General features: G+C 45.0%; 1 protein-coding gene across 13 annotated transcripts in view; it reads left to right on the forward strand.

The window, feature by feature from the left end:
* The window catches only part of WDPCP (WD repeat containing planar cell polarity effector), a 3071480-nt gene that overhangs the window by 264326 nt on the left and 2785296 nt on the right, over window positions 1–21858 (forward strand). For 11 of the 13 annotated variants that reach the window (XM_069608194.1, XM_069608204.1, XM_069608201.1 and 8 more), the window contains one exon: window positions 5769–5852. The gene's annotated coding sequence lies outside the window, so the exon portion shown is untranslated. Of the gene's footprint in view, window positions 1–5768; window positions 5853–13178; window positions 13256–21858 lie in introns of all 13 variants that reach the window. The other 2 variants (XM_069608197.1, XM_069608200.1) reach the window with 1 other exon arrangement.

The raw sequence follows: 21858 nt of genomic DNA on the forward strand, positions 1-21858 counted from the left end.
GAAGACCAGTCAGCTTCTTTAGCGATCTACTTGAATCAGGTAACATAGGACAACATATCCTGGGAACCTTGTTGGAATTCCAGCAACCTCTCTTGAGCAGAATAAACCTGGATTACCAGTAAGATGAGCTATGACAAATCCCACCTTAGCTTTGGGGGTGGAAAAGTAATATGCTTTAAAGGTGAAGTGTACCAAACATGAATCCAGGAAAGAGCGGAGCATCTTAGGGGCACCATCATATTTATCCACAACACCACCCGTTGAGGCGCTGTCCTGATAGGCTGAGCTGCTTAGGGGCTGCGATTTCCGCCTTAAGGTTCTGTACCTCTGTAGATAGTTCTTGCATTCCTAGTAAAAGATCCTGTGCAGTAGGATACATCTCGGGCCTCTTGTCAAGTAGGTGGAGTGTCAAACTGTCACAACCTGCTTGTGGGCTCACCTGTGAGAGTTTGGAGTATTTCTTCTTTGTTGCTGCCCACGCTTCTTGGAGGTGCGGGTCTCATGGAGGTAAGGACGGGTTTCTTCCGATGCCACTCTGTCGAGTAGTAGTTCAATTATCCGATATGAAGACAGTATTCCCAGGGAAGTGTAGGAGCGGTCAGAACAACCGCGTACGTTTGTGGATGCAGGAGCCCAGGGAGGAGTTGTAACGGTCCGAAGGCACTGCGACTATTTGGAAGCCCAGGAAGGAGGAGCCGCAGTCCAAGGGCAACCGCGGTAAGACTGCAGGACAAGGCAGCGGTCGAAGAGTCCAGGAAGGGTGGAACAGGATGGAATCGCTTGAGAAGAGATTCCAAGGTAGGCGAACACAAGGAAAACAGCGACCGGAACTCGGAAACTGCAAGCCTTGACACGCGCCGTACCGCAGGGGCTGGGTGCTTATCTAGCTGTGTTGGTTTTCCCAGGAGCTAGACCGCGGATCCAAAAACGGCATCCGCCATGTTGGGGGCATGTGAGGTCACTCTGGTACGATGCCGTATAGACCAGCAAGACCAGAGGGGACAGAAGCGAGGTTTCATGACAATAGGAACTCTGTTCACCGGTATCGACTCATCACCTCCAGACCTGGTGCTCTGGTAAACCTACAATGTACCACCTGAATTCTAACATTCCTTTCTATGTGTTGTGGATAGGCAGATGGTCTTCCTTTCAGGCCAATTTTCTTTCCGTCTTCTGGGACAATCTGAGTCCTCCCATACCAATGATTCAGATGTTCATGAACAACACTCCGCACAGGGGCCAACATTGTTATGGATCTCTGCCCTCTAGCCCTCAAGTGCTACTTTGAAGCCACCCCATTCGCCTAATCTAATGGAGGGGACTGTTCCCCACCAGGTCTCTCAATTGATGAGCTTACTATTCTGCATGTTGAGCAATTAACCCTGGCTAAATTGGGTATTTTGGATAATGAAGGTAGCTGCCATCCAGGAAGGTACAGAGATGTTCACCCATTAGTAGCATTTTAGCAAGCAGCTGCGTTTGTCCTTGATCCCTCAATGGGTCCTAATCGCCTGGATAGAAGTCTAGACCCTATTCTGTCATTTGTTTCCTCTTTGACTAGATATGTGTTGCAGGAGGATATGTCTCACCCACCTTGTTTACATTAGAGACTACCTTCATTCTAAGGAAATGGATTTCTCTGTAGAAATGACCATGGTGAAAAGACATCTCAGCGAGCTTTCCATACTTTACCCCACCAGGCTAAGCCTCCTCACCCGGTCTGACTTGAATGTAGTGCTAACCACCATGGCACCTGAGCCTTTCGAGCCTTTTGCCGTACCCTTTCCGCGTCTGCTCTCATAGATAACTGCCTTTTTGGTAGTGGTCACTTTCAGCGTGTATGGTTGAGCGATTAGCGAGCTTCAGGTGTTGTCTTCTTCTGATCCTTAAACCTTATTTCGCAGCCATAAGGTGGTGCTTCGGTTCCACCTATACTTTTGCTCATGGTTCGTACAACATTTCACATTAACCAGAACATTTGCCTACCTATGTGAAATTTGAACATTAAGTAGGATTCAGAAGGGAAAAGTTAGATGTTCAGAGAGCTCTCAAACCTTACTTGGACAGCACCAAGTCGAGTGGTACTGAAGGCAGTCTTTTTGTCACCTATGGTAGTTTAGCGGCTAGGAAGCAGGCCTCAGACCTCCAAAGCTAGGTGAATAGTTTCATGCATTCTAGAAGCCTACTAAGTTTGTGAATTGTCTCCACCAAATGGTGTGCATGCCCAGGTGGGTCTCTGGCTTTAATTGGCCTATAGTTTGTTCCAACTATTTTATGAATGCTAATTCCAGGGAAGATACTCAGTTTGGTTACACTTTTTTGTGAAACTAATTTAATTGGTAGTGGTGTCTCACGACTCCCCCTGAGTTCATATTTATATCGGCATATGAAGAAACCTGTTCTATACATAAAGCTCTGTTAAGGATATGGGGACTATCAATTAGTTTGCTATTTTTGAGATTGATGAGGTTGAATCTTTTGGCAGGAGAGGAACACATAAACAATTGCCTCTGTCATGCATTATCAACTTTTTTCGTTCAGAGGTTTATTAAAGTGATTACAGATGAGCATCATAAACTGTGCATGAAGAATCTAATACCTACATCCAAATGAAACAATTAGGAAATTAAATAAGGAAGACTCGGAGATGAGCAGATTATGCAATAAAGCTAGCCCGACGAAGTGGGTACAGTTTTAACTTGGGGAGTAGTTGCATGGAGGCACGCTCTGCCATGAACTGTCTCTGGAAAAAGGGGGCCAGCAATGGAGGACCAAGGTACCAAGGTATTGAAGCCATAAAATGGGGTCAGTTCATTATGAACGCAAGTAAATTTGTTTTAGACACTTTGTGTTACCATTTTTGTTACATACCATTAATAGCCAAGTTCTAGCAGGACTCCCCGTGGGGAGCCCGAGAGCCCCAAATGGGAAAGCAGATTCAGGCAGAAACACACGCGGTTGTGTTGGAAAACGCTGCCAGAGGAGCCTGAGAAACTTGGAAAGAAAAACCGCAGCGTTTTCCAACACAATAACGTTGTATTTATGTTTGCGGTCGCTTCAAAAGCGACCGCAAACATAAATACGTTTTTAAAGCTGCGGTTTTATTTCTAAGTTTTCCGGGCTCCTCCAGCCCGGAAAACTTAGAAAAAAAACCGCAGCTAGTGCTTATTTTTTTAAAAAAAATAAATAGCACTTACCGAGATTCAGCTGCAGCTTTCCTGCTCTGGTCTCCGGTCCCCGTCCTCCGCCTACAGCACTAATGAAGGGAAAGCCACCCAGCGGTAGCCTTTGTCTACTACAGCTGGCTGGCTTTTCCTTCATTAGTGCCGCAAAAGCAACAGCCAGCACAGGAGGGCCTCCATTTCACAAAATGGATGCGCCCATGTGCTTGCTTTTGCAAATTTTGAGTTTGAATAGCTCAATATTTTACATAGGAAGTTTTAAAACGGAGAATGCTAGTATTTCTTTTTTTATGTTGCCAATCTATTTTTTAAATAACATTTTTTACTAGACTATCCCTTTAAATACAACACATTGAAAACGCTGTTCAGAGAACAGACACTCCAGGAATTTTATTTCACATGGCCTGATCCAATTAGCCCAGTTTCGACTGGGCGTGCTGTCTGCCTCACTGATCACTAAGTGGCTCAATACCTGATGCTATCATGACAAACATAAGGAGCACTGGGAGACTGATTTGGGTGTGGCGATACCTACTGGGACATGTTCTGAGGCGTGTTCTGAAAATTAAGATCTATCTAAACCTCAAGTTCATATAACAGAAGTGTTTGGGTGGTACTGGTACTCAACAAGGATGTATTACTATGGACTATTTGAGAATGACATGCACTGGATGTGCATGAGCTGGAGGTACTGTTGCACACATATTGGTTGAATGTGATAGTTGAAGGGTTCTGGTCAGAGATGTGGACAAGCATGGAACTAGTTACAGGTAGTGAGTTATGTAACCCTCCCCCTTAGCCCTGCTTGGGGCAACCCCACACAACTTGTCCTTATCCATGGGATCCAGGCAGTTGTTTTTTATGGCATGAATATGGTTAGGAAATAAATACTGAAGGTACAGAAGGCTGTTCTATTAGAACTGGGTATAGAGGCTTGTTTTATTGTCGGCTAAGGAGAAAATGTCTTGCAAAAGGAAAAACTGTGAGGGGTGGTATGATTTTCCCGGAGGATCTTTAATTAAGCAATATGCCCCGAGTGGCGGGGCATAACCGAGTCAGGTAATGCCCCGGGGCCCATAGTTATAGGCCTGAGCAAGGCGAAGGCCTTAACAAAGTCCCGTGGCATTACCAGACTCGGTAATGCCGCCTCGGCAAGGGGCATATTGCTATTAGTACCCCGGCCTGGAGGACTCGGGTACTAATAGTATTCTTTTCTGTTCCGAAACGCTAAAAGAAAATAAAAATGTCCAAGGAAATGGAATCAGGGAACGGGAAAATGGAACCATGGCGGCCATCGGGAGCGGACGTGCTGCGAACAGAAGTGTTTCCATCGCTTTCGCTACCTAAAAAGGAGAAATCAAAAGGTAAGTGGGGTTGGGAGGGTGGGGTGGCTGGGGAGGGTGGTGTAAAAAAAGACCCGAATCCCTGGCAGGGGACGATGGCGGCCTCCAGCTGTGTGGAGGCTCGGATCGGGAATGGCTTCGAGCCTCCTCATTGGCTGAGAGGCTGCCACACCCCCAGCCGGGAACAAACGAGTGGAATCCTGGCCGAGGGATTCCCGGCCTGGTAGAGCCCCGGCCAGGGCCAATCAGATTTTTTGTTTCATTCTGGTTGATCCTCGCCGGGTACCAATGAGCTTTAATGACAATCTGATCCCCCTCAGTCCTGTCTCCTCCTTACCCCCCCCCCATAGGCGCCTCCTGTGGTTGTTATAACTTTGTGTATAGCCTTGTAACATATATTGCATGTAAATACACCCGCAGATGATGGGTTCAAATGTTTATACTCATTCCTTAGGAAGGTGATCCTATTTCCTTTGCCCAAATAATAGCTTCTATTAGCCTGCTATAGTTTACATCTGTTTCTTGCTTGTAATTTGTTTGAATGAGGTATATGCTTCTACATACCAAAGGAGTGGTCCATGTTATTTTAGCTGGACTTGTTCACTTATTGTTTGCCTTGTGTCTCTTTTACAAGTCGATTTTCAACAAAACAAATTATACAGAAAGGAAAGAAATAGCTCTTTTAAAACAAAAATACTGACTTATAATTGAAAGTTGTGGGGAAAAACTGAAACAGTGACTTCCTTGAGCTGTATATGCATTCCAGTAGTTTTATTACATCTTCTTATGGTTACATCAGGTAAACGTAGCATGGAACAGTTACAAGGAACAGGACACTGGCTCCCATCACCCAGGCAGGGGCTCCCCAACTGCCTCGGCTCAGAACCCTCACCACAAACAGTCACACCATAATATTCCGCTTTACATCACATGCTTCTGGGTACACTTGCAAGCACATCTCCCTTTCTTCCAGAATCATCAATTACACACAAGGCACATCGCAACAGAAACATTTGATCGTTTTTTTTTTTATATTTAGAAAGAATTTGAGACAATACAGCAAATGATCGCTACTTAATGTGAAAACATGATCATAGTGTGCCATAAAGAGGTTTGAGTGCTCTTATGTAAACATTGTTAATTTTGCTAATTGTTCAGATAATGGTTTCATAGCATTCACAGGTTTATTCATTTTTATATATTTTGTATGTTTTATTAAGAAGACTTCTGTTGCTCTTTTCAGAGTTTTCGGTGACAATGCATGTAACGCTGAGTGCTATTGTGACACTGCACTGATGAAAGACAACAAGATCTGGAACTTTTGAAGGTATGTTGCCCACTTGTCTTGGGGGACTGTATTAAATACGCAACATAGAAGGTTCTATTGCAATACCAAAACTCAAAATTCAACCATTGAAGCAGCAATGCAAAATCGTCTTCCATATTGAGATTTGGCTACAAACCAGGGAATTTCTTTGTTTCTTAAATTAAGACAAAGTCTGGGGTTTTTGGTTGATGAAACCTAATAAAAGAGTTTACAGCCATACCCCTCATAACATTTGCTTTTTTAAATGGGTCTCAAACAGCTCCTGTTAAAGCACATTGGCTGATGAGACCTGAGAAGTGCATCTCTGCCCCAACAGTCATAATACATTGGGTAGGATTAACAAGAAAGGCCATGAAGCAAGATTAGTAATAGCTGCAATCGGGTAGAATTCGAAATAATGACCAAAGTGCGGTGATGTATCCTAGTACCAAAATTACGACTTGGTAACCAGAAGATGTAGGTTCGGTTTGCAGCTTTCTCTCTTGGCAAAATTGTATGCATTCTTGTTGAAATCCCTTATTCTCCATGTGCTTCATTTCTATTAACTACCAAATTTGGTAGCATATGGAAACAAACTGAATATCTAGATAAAGAGGTATGTTAAGAAAAAGAAACCCGACAAAGAAGAGGCGATGTGGTATTCTGGCTAAGTGCTCACTTTGGACCAAAATCTTACTCAGATTTCCAGCTTCCCCACATGACTTAGAAGTGAGATAATTTGGGCAATCCAGAGATTCTTCATCAGAGACTCTGCCAAATTTCAGAGCATTTAGAAGCAGGCCGAAAACCAGTATTAAGTAATATAATAAAAATAACATAACATAGGTGCCACTCATAACGTGAGAAAAGTGAAGGAATGGTGCTTTGGAGAGAAGAACGCAGGGGAAAAATGGCACCAAAGGAGGAAGTATTAAGATTTTCAAAAGGGAGACCGAATCTACACTTCAACCCACTGTATTTGCGTTCCCCAGTCATTGACTTTGTTACTCTACAAAGTTTATATTTTACATTTTCTGTCTGTTACCAATTCTAGTTCACACCCCTAGGATCATAAAGTAGACCTTGGTTGGGGGAAGGTTGGGAAGGATGGGTGTTGGGCAGGAGGAAATGGACAGAGAAGACCTATAATGAGAGGCGGTAATTGTATCTGTTTTTTTAATATAATGCCTGATTCCTCCCACTTCTAAGCGCAGTGATATTACCAGATTGAATGGTATTCAATGTATGAAGCTTGAAAAGATGAATGGCATGGACAACCCTACTTGGATTCAAACTTGTGGAGTGCAGGCTTACCTAAAAAGCAAGCCCTTAACCCAGGAGCTATGCACCCGGACAATCTAGCCTGCACGTTGCATGTACTAGTTCTTTTACAACAGAACGCTGTACTCGTTTCTAGTTCCAGCTCTTGATCCTGTAGTGAGCGAACAGTTTCATCATACCACCTGGCATCAACTCATTCCAAGTTGAGTACCTTTCCATTCGATAGGTTTGCAGAAGGTTCTTCACGGTTACAGCCTCAGAGATGAGATTTCCTCCCAACCAGCCCATTCCCTTTAACCCCACCTTTGCACAACTCCAAGTTTGACATTTGAAGGGTGACCCCCACTTGTCACATTGCGTCCACTTCTCATGTAACGTGGGCACCACTTAATGCAAAACTACTGCTATAAAAGTTGTCGTCCACACTGAGGCTTTCTTTCTACATTGTTCCTTCCCTCTGTCAAACTTTCTTTTGGAACAGTACCCAAAAACATATTTAATTTATAACTAAAGAGTTAAAGGATTTTAAAAAAGTAGTTTCCATTATCAAAATACATCCAGTCCATCTATATTCAATAAAGAACATTTTCCATAATTTTTTTAAAAAAAATTTTTATTTGCTTTTATCAAATCAATGATTTTGCAAAGAAGAGGAAGAAGAACGTCTTGAAGTTAGAGTTTCAAAGTTTCGTTTTCTTCTTCTTTCCAGCCTTCTCACAGTTTAAAAGTTCCCTTCTGATGTTCACAGCGGATTCAGGTTCCGGTTCCAACTTTTATTGGTCAGAACCTTGTCTCTCTTCTTCGTTGGTTTTAAGGAAACGTGGCTCTAAGGCTGCCTTTAAAATTTTTGCTGTTGCTATTGACCATGTAGTCCTAGATCCACTCAGGAGGTGGTTCCACCAGACGTCTTCTTCGTACAGGAAATTAGGATTAATCAGTGGTCTCAAAAACGCTCTTCGCCATTTTTTCGTTTTAGTGAGGTGCATCAGGAGGTGCTTTACCGATTCAGGCTCGTCTTCAGTTTCGCATAAGCCACATTGATTTGTTTGCGATTGGCCCCTGATGGCCCTTATTTCGTTGGTCGGGAGCAGGTTAAGACAAGATCTCAGAAAAATGGATCTTAAGGCCTTATCTGGGAATCTTTTTAGGACTTCAGTAATTGAATGTAATTTTTTGGGTTGGAAGTTCAAATGAGTGAGGAGTTTGTTGTTTCCTACTAGTGTTAAAGTCTCTATCCAATCCAATTGGTCCATTTTCCGTTTTATTTTCATAGGATTTCGAATCAGTTCCTCTTCAGAGCATCCACTGTTGACCAAATGTGCTTGCTGCTTGGCTGCCCAGGTGGTAAGAGACTTGTTCCTTCCTTCTGCCATTTCGGTTTTGATTATGTTATACAGGGGCGGTGAGTCGTGTATTATTATTTTCCTAAACAACGCCATTTCACCTGCCTCAATAACAGCTTTCAGGGAGTTGATTCCCAATTCTCTTCTGATGATCGAGATAGGTGTGGAGTTGGGAAGCTGAAGGACTTTCCGCCAAAAGTAGGCTTCCAATTTTTGCCAAATCGCAGTGGGAATCGCTGGCATTGCCTCACATCCGTATGCCAAGCTCGGAATTACTTTGCCTTTGTAAAATTTTATGGCCGGTAGAAGCAAAAACGGCAGTATTTCCTGTTGATTATTTTTGCCTGGGTAGTGAGTTTTCGAGTCTTGTCCCATAGATGGTTTTGCATTGAAGTCTCAGACTTTGAGTTATCCATCGTCACCCCCAGGTATTTGAAGAACTTCACCACTTCTATGGTTGAGTTTTCAATATGCCATCTGAAGTTTTTTGGGTTCTTTCTTGGCAGCTGTCCAAGTATCAAGATTTTTGTTTTCTCCTTATTTATCTCTAAGTTGTTTTTTGAGATGTATTTAGCCAAGTTGTCGAGCTGTCTTTGGAGACCAATTTCAGTCTGGTCAAGAAGGATGATATCGTCAGCATACAATAAACGAGCCACAGAAGTCTCACCAATTTTTGGAGGGAAAGATCTAGGCTTGCTGGCGTTTTCTTTAAGTTCTCCAAGAAAGGAGATGAACAAGACCGGGGCCAGCGGGCAGCCCTGTTTCACCCCTCTGAGCGTCAGAATTTCTTTGGACAACCGGCCTGCTTGATCTAACTTGACTCTAATTGACGTCTTGTTGTGAAAAGCCTTTATTGGGTCAAGAATTTTGCTCTGACATTTCCATTGTTCCAATTTGGACCACAGCAGAGATCTGTCTATTTGATCAAAGGCTTGACTGAGGTCTATGAACGCCAGGTATACTTTCCCGTGCCCTGGCGTGAGTTTGGCCTTTATAGCACTTAGCATCATGATGTTGGCTGTGGTCCCAGAGTTTTTCAGGAACCCGGCTTGAAAAGGGTCTCGACAGGGGGCTGTTTTGGCCCAATTTTGGAAGCTCTTTAAGAGGAATGATCCGTAGAGCATACCAATTGTGTCCAAAAGCGCAATGGGGCGATAGATTCCTGGGTCGGTTCTGTCTCCTTTTTTGTAGATGGGAGCGATTACTGCGCAGCGCCAGGATTTCAGAACCGATCTTGTAGTGCAATATTTTTTGAACACCTGGCCAATGAAGCTCGCCCACTCCTCTGGGTGTTTTATTTTTAGGTCTATGTTGGTGATTCTGTCAGGGCCAGGAGCTCTGGAGGATTTAAGACGCCTGATGGCCAGTACAATGTCTTCTTCATTTGAGAAGTCTTCCCAGGTAGTTGAATTTGACTCAGACCCCAGAAGAGGAATAGTTTGCCTGGGGAGCTGGAATATCTTGGAGAAGTGTTATTTCCAGACTTCTTCTGAGACGTTGTTCGATCCTATTGTGGTTGACCCGTCTCCTGTGTTCCTAATCAATTGCCAGAAAGCACCTGAGTTCTTATCTGCCAATTTTCTCAGCATTTCTTCTGAGTCATGTTGATAGAGGAGAGCTCTTTGGAATCTTAACCAGCTTTTGTTCATTTAGGTAGGTTTCATTTGGTTCATCCGATTCAGAGGTTGCTGCCTGCCTCTTCAGCTTTCTCAGGGTGCGACGTTTCATTACCAGCTCTTTGTCGTAGGTGTGTAATGGTTGCTGGGTACCCTTTGGATTTGGCTTCCTGGGTATCAGATACGGAACCAATAAGGGTTGGTAGTCAGTTGAATTTATTGTCCCCTGGTTTCCCGCAAGCAGTGGGTTGCGTAGTTTTCGGACAGTTCTTTAATTTGTTCCGCTGTGAGTCTTAAGCGGTTTACTTGAGCATTTGATTCAATTTTTTCTGGCATTCGAATTCTATGACAGTCTTGACAGGGCGGAGAAGTGGCTTCACAACGAGAGGGTCTTCAGCGCCCTCATTTGCTGTATTGTTGATTGAGTGGGTCCCAGTAGTTCGAGGTGCAAGGGGGTGGTACAAGATTCCCTTGGGGCTACTTGCCCGGGGGCAGTCTGCAGGAGAGGGAGACGGTCTCGTTAGAGGAAGATTAAGAGGGGCAATTTTCGGTCTTTCAGATGAGACAGGAGAGCCTTCCTTGGGGCTTTCAGGCTGAGAAGAGTCCTCGAGAGTATTTTCTTTACCACCAGGATATAGGTCACCCTCTTTTGGTGTATAGGGAAATTTACATGCTTTTGGACCTCCAGCGAGGTCGGATGTGGCATCCAGCAATTCCGCGTCTGTCAATTCGAGGAGAACGTCATATTTCCGCTTTCCTTGGCTGGAAAAATATGCTTTTAGGGAGTTACAAATCGCTGAGTTAGCCAGGATCTTGTCCGAGGATTTCTTATTCTTGTAAAGCAATGGTTTTTTGAGTGTTCCTATCTTTTTCTTTTGATTTTTTTTTTTTTTTGATTTTTTTTTTTTTGATTTTTTTTTTTTGAAGGATGCATTTTTTGTGTTTTTTTGGGGGAAAATAAATGTAGGCGGAGAGTCAATGGGAAGGACTTCACTCTCTTGACTTGAGTGAATTTGTGGCGTATCAAGAAGAACTTCTCTCTTGACTTGAGTGGATTTGCGGCGTAACAAGTTGAACAGCTTCTTTTGGTCTGGCTCCTTCGCTCTGTTGTTCCTTGGCTCCGCCCCCTTAAGGAAGTGGAGCCTCGCTCTCATCCACCTGGACTTGAGCTTGCGCTGCCTCCTTCTCCGATGACGCATTCGGAGCTAGTCGGGGTGCCGCCGCGCTCCCCTGCAAGCTCTCAGCAGGGGAGACAAGTGCCAACAGCTCCGCGCGTCCGCGGCGAGGGGCCTCCTGGCTGGGGCCAGCCGCTCCATCCTGTGCGAACCCCGACGTGAGGGGCTCCACATTCACGGTGAGTAATGGAGGGATGGTCCGGTTAGTACTTTGTGAGCATTCCTGGGCCATTTCCGGCGTTTCGAGTCGGGGGACCACATGCTGTTCCCTCGACGCCCACCCTTCGGTCGGCTGCACTGGGAATTTGTCTGCATGAGGTTTCCCTGTCTCTATCGCCGTTTTCGGCTCACAGACCTCCCGATCTAGTGCAGGTGTATTCTTGGCGGCGGTGAAGCAGGCTTGCAACTTTTTATCGCTGGATGCGACTTTTCCTTGGCAGGTCGCTTGGACTTCCCCCTTGCCCTGGGGTAGTTCTTCTGTAGGGGGCACATGCTGCAGTTGTTTTCCATAATCATAATTAACCTGTCTCTGATAGTCTTGCTAAACTGAGTTTGATGCGGAGATCCAATAATGAGGAATTTATTGCCTTGCAATTAAAGTTGAATATAGTTATGTGATCCTCTTGAGCTAAGATCACAGGAAACCGCTAGCTTGGTAATCCAAGAGTTTGGAGAGACATCCTTCCCCATCGCCACACAGAGCACTTCTAAAGTTCTCTTCCATTAGTAACCGAAGTTTGGGCAGATCAAGATCATATTCTTAGACTCCACCTTCTATGTTATGATGCTTTGGTCACAGTGACGATACAGCCTCCCTGTCTGAGTGTGTGAGGGACTTTGGGGGCCTGGGATACCCACAAGCTAGGTGATGTGCTACTTGGAGGTGATGTACAGGGGTGATTCACCACCCTAGATCCCCTTCTCCCTGAGTCCTTCCGCACCACACTCGAAGCAAGCAGGCTGCAGGAAAACGCACTCCTCACAACTGCACACACACTTTTCTCAAGCCTGTAGGGTTTCTGACGATAATTGCAAGCACATTCTTTCATCTATTACTCATAGTATGCAGCCATTATGTAATTGATTCTCATATTTGGTGAAGTATGAAAGATCTAGAAAGAATGTGAATCAGATCTATGTATAATAGATAGTAAATACTATAGGGTTAACAGTAGAAGACACCCCTAAATAAGTCATATGTATGTGAACATATGCTATAATGCAAGAATACACAATCAGACACAAATATATGCAATTATATATATAGTTCATAGAATACATTATTTCCCCAAATTAAAGAAAAGTTATACACTTAAATCATTTGTATGTACTCTTACAAATCACTCAAACAGCACTAACATAACCCATCATTTTAATTCTCTAGTCTGTCACTGTTGATTATAGTAAGATCATCATAAAATGTGATTAAATCCAGTTCCATCATCGACAAACCTCACATGCCATTAGACTTGGTATCTTAATTGATGATAGTTTATTTGTTATGCTTCTGACAACCAGTCACTGGTTTTTTAACACAGGGCAGCATATACTGTTTGAAGATCCTTGTCTTTGTCAGGGGACATGTACATGTTCTTTTCAAGCAGAGCTGGTGTGTTTGGTCACACAGTTGTGCCAATAATGGAAACCCTGATTTCTAAACTCAGAAAACATAAAAGGTAGAAGGGGTGAAAGGTTTATTTGAACCAGTCAGCAACCAGTTACCATAAATTGTACTAGTTGTCTTAATTCTTGGAATGCTCTGATTTACCAGAGGGCATGTCATCATGTCAAAGAATGAAACGAGACATGCAGTAACATTTACAAAATGTACTTGTTTTATTTCAAGCTGTTAATGTGTTATCTTCTGCCCTTCCATCTTGTTTGTATGCTTTTCAACTAAAGTTGATCTCCATTTTGTGATCTACTTTAAAGCCTTTAAAGTGGACCTGAATTTGGAGGGGGGAGAGGAAGTGCAGTTTGCAGATGAATTATAGCTGCAAAGGGGCAAAGTAAGTGGTTGTATTTTCTTTTACTTTACACCAATATGTTTCCCTACCTACTAATCCTGCCCAACCAATAGCAGTAGTACCAGAAATAGTAGTGATACTTATTCGTATTAGCAATACTTCCAACAGTAGTACCACTACGGTAACAATAGTTTCTCTAAAAGTATTTCTACCAGCACAAGTGCTACCAGTGGTGGTAAAAGTATTATTGTTACGAGTATTACTGCCAGTAATAGTTGCAGTACTATTAGAAATATTGGTATTAATACTGCTATGTCTAATGTGGTTAGTATTACTAGTACAGCTGCTGCAACTACTTCTGCTAGCGTATTAATGGTGTTTGTAGTGGCTTACCTCGCAAAAGATCCACCAATTTAGAAAAGAAACTAGAAATCCAAAAACATTGCAGACCTAAACATCAGATTGAAATCCTCTAAGCCATCAATCACCGTTTTGGATGAGTCCAACAGACCAAGAACGACAGAATCCACAAATGGATCACAGAAACATTGCACTGAAACAACCATTCACCCCCTCATGAAAAAAAGCATTGGCGAGAGGGTTCACACCCAACCTCAGAGCACTGAAGACAAACGGCAAACGAACAAAAATCGAGGAAAAACTAAGATCAACAGAAAAGAAATCACATACCAATGACAGATGCGACTGTACAAAGTCAAAATACTCAAAGAAAATCAAACATCCTACAACGAATGGATCACAAATGCAAGCAACATCCAGAAAGATGTTCAACATAATCAACAAGCAAAGAAACCCAACAGCATGCAACACATCCACACCATCACAAAAATTAGTAAGTGCCTTTCAGACCACTCCAAAAATAAGTAATCAAAAGCATGCCCATAAATGCCAACAACACCCACCTCCTTAACCAGCTAATGCCTAACAATCTACAAAACTTAAGTACTCACCATTTTTGACAGAAATATTCAGCAGCCTAGTGAACAAAAGCAACAGCCGGCTCTCAAGCAGACACCTACCCACCAGGCAGGTATACCATCCAGCACTCGACATACTAGGTGATTCCACCATATGATTTGATGCCCCTTCACAGCCCCATGACCTGCTCTCTCACAGATAACCTATAAGCTTTCAGCCTGACACAACACCTTTCTGTGCCCACCCACACTGCAGGCCACACCCTCAATGCAGTTTTCAGTGCAACAAACATATCCATTTTGCCCCCACGCCCTGTAACATGGATTGCTCACTCAGCAATCTTTTTCTCCTTACCATCTTCACCACTCACCCGCCACCCCCAAATTCCACGCCCAGCCTCCACCATCCTCCGCTCCCCCCACCCCACTCTGGAACAAAGTCGTTATCACAACCCGATCTAGCCAATTACCTCCTCAACTCACTCCCTGCACTCTCCCTCCAGGAAGCCCACACCATCAAACCTTTCAACGACTGGCTCTCCAGTAGCCTCAGCCCTTGACCCTAACGAAAGATCAGGCCCCACACCCAGATTGTTCACCATCCACCTCAAATCTCTGAAAAAACTCTCAAGCACCATCTAGAACGGATCTGGATAACCAACCTGACCCCTCTAAACAAAACCCCCCTGGCAAGACTAACGAGGCCCTACAGATTGGAAATCATAAAAGCCAAAAAAACATTCTATGGGAACAGAATCTTGAACTCAACCCAAGCAAGGAATTGCAAAGAATCATCTCTGAATTCAAGTCACCAGGTTGCTCAACCACCATCACATGCCCCCGCCACTTAACTCCCAATCCCTATGCGATGCCTTGTCTGAACATTATTACAACATTGCTATCGACAAACATATTTCCATCACCTCTAAAATAACAACAATGCCCCCGCCCACTCCCTGTCCCCATTCCCAATTCCCTCCCCAGGCAAACATTTGCCTCCTTCTCCCTGATCCGACAGCAGGAGTTCCTCTAGCTCCTAGCACAAAGCCGCCCATTAGGATCCCCTGAGGACCCTTGCCCGCCTACTCTCCTAATAAACGTCATAACATCAACCCCACGCAGGTACTATTGAACGCTCAATCCTCATCCAATCCCTCACATTGGGAATCTTCCTGCAGGCCTTCAAAACCTCCTATATGAAACCCCTCCTAAATCCCAAAACTGCACTCGACCCACTCATTCCTCAGAACTACCGGCCCATTTCCATCCAACACCTGGTTTATGACTAAACTCATGCACCGCAAAGCATACAAGCGACTCTGCCACTTCACTGAAACCAACAAACTTCTTGATCCAATCTGGCTTCGGACCCCTCAGTGGAACCGAGTCCTCCCTAGTGTCCGTTTGGAACGACCTAAAAAACAGCGGATGCGGAAGGATGTGTGGTACTCATTCTCCTTGAACTCTCTCTGCCGTCTTCCATACTATTGACCACACCATTCTCCTAGACAGACTACTCTCCTCAGGAATCAAAGACACTGCCCTCGCATGGATCTCAACCTTCATCTCTAATCGCTTGCAAATCATGCTCCTGCATCCTTTCACCAGTGCTGAAAGGGGTCCCACAGACAGCATCCCAATCTCCTCTCAAATATGTATCTCAGCCCTCTCCCCGCACTCATCTGATCCCACAATCTCACTTGCTACAATTATGCAGACGATACCCTGATCATCCTCTAAATCCCAAAATCGGCAGGCTCCACCTGCCCAGATCGGTCATCATGGCTCTTGGATATCGACTACTGGATGACGCCGAATAACCTCATCCTCAACCCAGGAAAAACGGAAATCCTAGCCTGCTGAAAATCTGCATTCCTTCCCCAACCTATCCCCTGGCCGGACTCTCTAGTACCCCCCGCCCCTAGCAAACTTCACTTCGGTGAAAAACCTCAGATGCACACTGGACTTTAATCTATCCCTCTCACAACACATTGACTCTGTGTCCAGAACCTGCTTCTTCCACCTACGTTTCCTCAGGCGTATCATCACCTACCTCACCTATTTACACCAAATCTCTGCCATCCTCACCATCATTCTCTCTCACTTACACAATGCAAACTGCCTTTATTTTGGCACACCAGCGTTCCAACTTGGAAAACTCCAAAGAATCCAAAACGCTTTGGCCTGCCTGCTCATTGCCCTTCCTCAGAGAGAGCACGTCAGCCCCACACTGAGACTCCTTTACAGGCTCTCTGTTGCTCGCCAAAATACCTTTAAAGCCATGTGCATCATTCACCGTGCCATCTACAACACCGGTCCTCCAAGACAAACTTGCACGCTACCAACTCTCGGATCCACTGCTTTTCTCCTAGTTATCCCCTAGTATAACTGCACCAGATTGGGCGGACCCTCCTTTTCTGTCCAAGCTCCCACCATCTGGAACTCTTTGTCACTCCACATCTGCATCATCGACAATTGCCTTGCATTTAGAAAGGCCCTCAAAACCTGGCTTTTTCCTTCCCCCCACTCTTAAAATCCCTCTCCCACTCTCTGCTTTGGTTGCTCTTCACACACTTCCTTTTTTATTATTACATGGTTATAAAATAACCTTTAAAAATAGAGAAACAATAAAATAACATCAATAAAGTTAAAATAAACACATACATTATACAATACAGCAACTTTAGAATAAAACCAGGAAGAAATAATATCAATATTTAAAATGTATTTTATTTTAACATTTTTATTGGCAATTATATACAGGTAATCATACATATATAAAGTGCTTCTTTTTCATCAGTACAGTTTGCTCATTCGTATGATATTTGCATCTCTTTAACAACAAACGCAAACTTTCTTCACTTGGTGGGTTAAATAGTCTACCTAACATCCCTTCATTTAGTGCAGATGTTCAGGGGTACATCTTGGGACACATAGTTTCTTTTATCGGGGCGTCCCACATGGAACTGTGTCATTGGCTTAGTTTTTGGCTTAACATCAGGTTTCCGCTAACCTATAAGTGCCATACAAACGTTAACCGGGGTCTGTCGTCTGAGGGGTGGAACATGTCCCAGAACAGCGTTTTCCAGGATTTATATATAGGTGGCAATAGCATTTGCCTCTGAATTAGTAGCCGCACCACTCCACACTCTGGTTTCTACCTCTGCCCAATGCTCAAATTCCTTATGCCAGCGTGCATATTGCGGGCCCTTAGTCTGTTTCCACGCCATCGCAGTGCATCTTTTAGCCAGTCTGCATGCCATGTCCATTAATTTTATGACATGTTTGAACTTGCTGTCTCTAGGGTATGCACCAAGCAAACATTCCTTTGGATTCCAGGCATACTGTGTGATCCCTGCTCTTCTGCATGCCTGTTCTATTTGCGGCCAAAATCCCTGTATGTGCACGCATCCCCAGAAACTATGTATTAAATATGCTTTTGAAGTGCCACACCAGGGGCACGTTGGTTGTGCGTTACTTTTGAATTTAGCTACCATATGGGGTGTCACGTAGGTGCGGTATAGAACATTCAGCTATATTAGTCTGAAGCGGGAGTTCCTGGACAATTCCCAGAGGTGTAACAATATACGTTCCCATTCCTTTTCTCCTATGTCTTCCTCCAAGTCCACCTCCCAGCGTTCCTTCCGCACTGCACTCTTAGGATTGGGCCTATCTGCCAGGAGACCATATATTCTGGATATCGGTCTCCAGTCATTACCCAGATTGTGCATCAGAGTTAATAAGGGGTTTACTGCCGGTTCCTCTGGCCATTCCACCCTCTTCCCTTTTGCAACCCTCCTCACTCTCTGGTACCACAAAAACCACCCATTGGCTAGCCCCTCCTGCTCAAGTAAAGACCCAAACTCCCTGAACACACCTTCCACATGCATGTCACCCCAGGTATAGACACCCCTGCCTTACCAGTGTCTCATCACCACCAAATCCTCTGTCCCTGCAGAACGTCCGCTGCTATTGGAGTCTCAGGTGAGTAGGGGCGCTCAGGTTTCAACAGTGTCAGGGTCATATGCCATACCTGCTATCCCACTGTCACGATCATGGGTGTGTTACCAAGGCAACTCAGTGGCAACCATAGAATTTCCTTAAGGTGTGCCGGGGCTACCAATCGCTGCAACAGCACTGATTCTGAAGTAGCCTCGTCTGAGAGCCACCTGGCTACGTAGCTGAGTTGCGATGCCAAATAATCTCTCTCCAAGTCTTGTAACTGCACCCCTGCCCCCTCCCTGTGGGGCAGGCAAAGTGTTGCGAGTGCGAATTTATGGCGGCCGTTCCCCATAGGAATTCCGTAACAGTACTTCTAACAAGTGAAAGAAGGAGGCCTTGATGTAATAGTGGACATTATTGAAGAAATGCAAAAATCTCTGCAAGATTATCATTTTGGTTATAGCAATCTTCCCTATCAGTGATAGTGGTAGTTTGGGCCAAAATGTCATGGACTTTCTTAAACTCTTTACCACGTTAGCCGTATTACACTCATGCATTCCCTCAGGTATATGCCTTATATTCACCCCCAAATACCGAAAGGATTCCAGTTGCCATGGGAGCCCCACTTCTGGTAAATCTCCTACTCTCATCCCTCTCAAGCCTGCCAGCGAGAATATACAGTACTTCTCTTTGCTAAAGCAAATTCCAGATATCTTTGCATAGTTGTCCAACACCTCCAGTATCAGTGGTGCTTTGTGATTCGGATCCTTTAGGTATAGCAGTACATTGTCCGCTTAAAGCGAGATCAGATGTCCAACTCCTCCCACCCATATACCCGCCTCCAGGAACTCCTTACGAAGATAGAAAGCCATTGGTTCTAGCGCCAGCACATACAGCATGGGTGACAACGGGCACCCCTGCCTTGATCCTCTTTGTATATCCCAAGCCGATGACACTAGCCTCCCAGATTTGACCCTCGCCACTGGTGCAGCATATAGTATATGTACCCATTTAATAAACTGCTCACCAAACCCAAACTCCCGTAATACTGCAAGTAGCCACTTCCAATACAATGAATCAAAAGCTTTTATCGCGTCCAGCGAGATTATTGCATATTGATCTTGGGAATCAGTGGTCTGTGCGATGACGATTTGTAGTCAGCGCTAGTTCATGTTTGTACTGCGACCCAGTATGAAACCATTTTGGTCCCCATGTATCAGACCTCTGATCACCTTGCGTAGCTGCCCAGCTGATAGTGTCGTCCAGATCTTTGTTGTAATTTAGCATGGCCAATGGCTGATAAAAGTCGCATTTGTCAGTGGCTTTCCCAGGTTTAGGGATCAGGATCACTAGGGTTTCCCTCATGCTTGCTGGCAGCAGCCCCTTTGTATAAGCCTCTGTGAACATCTCATGTAGCACTGGGGTCAGGACTGACGCATACGCTTTATAGAACTCTGCAGGGAGTCTGTCACTGCCTGGATTCTTAGTAGTGGCCAATAATTTCATTGCCTCATCTATTTCCTCGGCCGATATGACTTGTTATAGTGCATTGCATTGTGTTGTACCAAGTCTAGGCAGCCCTATTTCTTCCAGGGTGCCCAGTATTTCATCTTGGGGAACCAGATTGTCAATCTTCTGTAGTTGGGAGTAGAATTTGGCAAACGTATCATGAATTTCTTGCTGTGTCTTGTGTATGTTGCCCTCCTCGTATTTAAGTTCTGTGGTTAAGTGTCTCAGATGTTCCTTCTTGCATAGCCATGATAACAGTCTGCTCGGTTTGTCCCCCTCCGCGTGTGCCCTACTGCTTTTAACCATGGAATCAAATTTAGATAGTCTCCCCAGGCGTCATGGCAGCTTTTTCTGGCTTCAACCAGTTTCAGCTCCTTAGCCCGATGTACCAACATTCGGGTCTCCATTTGTCGTATGACCTCTTATAACTTCTCCAGTTCTACTTTGAGTGTTTTCCAGATACCACCTGCACTGGCAATTACCTCCCCCCCTCACCACTACCTTCATCGCCTCCCACACTGTGCCCCAGTCCTTCACACTGCCTACATTTAGCTCCAAATATTCCTCCAGCTGTCTTTTGAGCCCATCTCTGAAGATTTGATCCATCAAGGCGTCAGTGGGCATGCGCCACAACGGTATGGGGGTGTCATGATGCCTGCTCCCGGGGAGCCGGTTCAAGCCCGGCGTCCCCGAAAGCGGACATCCAGTCCCCAAGGAAGGACCCAGCAACCCCATATAGGGGCCCTTTGGACAGTGTCCTGGCGCCATAGGTGCCAGGTTCATTATGGGAATGCTTGGGTGCACTTACCTGATGCAGACCAAGCAGCAGGATCCCGGCCACCTTGATGCCTGAAAGGAACTACTTTACCTGTGGGACTAATTTACCATCTGGGCGTGGTCGGGGAAGGATACATACCTGGAACTTCTTCCAAGGCTATTTAAACCCCACCCGAACAGCCACACGTGCTTCGCGTTGTTCTGCATCTAGCAGCTGGACGCTCACCGTGTCTGCTCCTGCATCCTGACTTCTGCCACGCCTGCCAGCATCCTGGATCACCTGCAAAGGAAGAGAAGAAGAGAACAGAAGATGGAAAAGTCCTTACCTGCTAAATCCGCATCCCGGAGAAATCTCGCCGACAATCCTGAAAAGGAAGACTTTAATTTAAAAGCTCATCACGTCGATCGCTGCGGCGCCGCATTCTACTCACCTTTACAGGGCTCCTCCATGTTCAGCAGCGATCATCCGGATTCGCAGTCACGCCCCAGCGCCTAGGGAGAAAAACACCAGAACAAAAGGTGAGAGAGAGAAGGGAATAAGGAAAGCTAAATCTCCATGTTAAGACTTACCTGTTGATTCATTCCCTCTTCATTTCGGGTCCGCACCGCATCCTGGCATTTCCGGACCCCGGCCCCTAAGGGGAAAAAAAAGACATCAGCGTTAATGAGCGAATGAAAAGACATTACCAAAAAACGCTCATTAAAGACTTACCTGATTTCTACAAGGATTTCACCTCTCATCTCTGTGCCTGTTCCCCGGCATTCCGTACCCCGGCCCCTATGGGGAAAAAGACACTAGCATTAGTACATTAATGCATGGACACAAGGGGAACCTCTTATCAAAAAACTTACCTGGAAGCCAAGCAAGTTTGGTTCTCACCAATCCGAAAATCCAGTGAAGTAACTGGATACCAACGCGCCCCTGCATCAGAAGCAGGATGGAGAGCTCGTCCTTCCAGACCCTAAGGTGAGACGCTACGAGAAATCACAGAAGGGTTTCAAGGAGGGTGAGAGGGGAAAGTGGGAGGCCGATTGCATTACCCCGCAGACAGTTAATCCCCTATTTTCGCCTACAGAAGGATACTTCTGCGAGCCAGACAAGCCAGATTTGGGGGCCCGGTCCAGTCCGTCTTCCGAACCCTGCGCATCACTTTAGAAGAGGTCACAGCAGCGCGAACCAGGCCAGCGCCTCCGTGGGAGTCAGGTGAGCGTAACAGGGGGCCTTGGGCCCAGTATCTTCCACTCCTGCAGTAGTAGTGAGTGGTCTGAGATCATTCTGCCTAGGTATTGTGCGATTCTATTTCTGCCAGTTGAGTCCTACCCATAAAGAGGTAATCTATCCTGGTGTACAGACCATTGGGCAAAGAGTAATAAGAGTAGCAATTATGCCCAGGATGTGATTCCCTCCATATATCCACAAGGTTCAGATTATGTAACACTGCATTGAGTGCTGAGGGTGCCGGTCCGATCACAGGTGGG

This window comes from Ambystoma mexicanum, chromosome 4q, assembly GCF_040938575.1.
Source record: "Ambystoma mexicanum isolate Mex_15411 chromosome 4q, UKY_AmexF1_1, whole genome shotgun sequence".
Lineage (NCBI taxonomy): Eukaryota > Metazoa > Chordata > Amphibia > Caudata > Ambystomatidae > Ambystoma > Ambystoma mexicanum.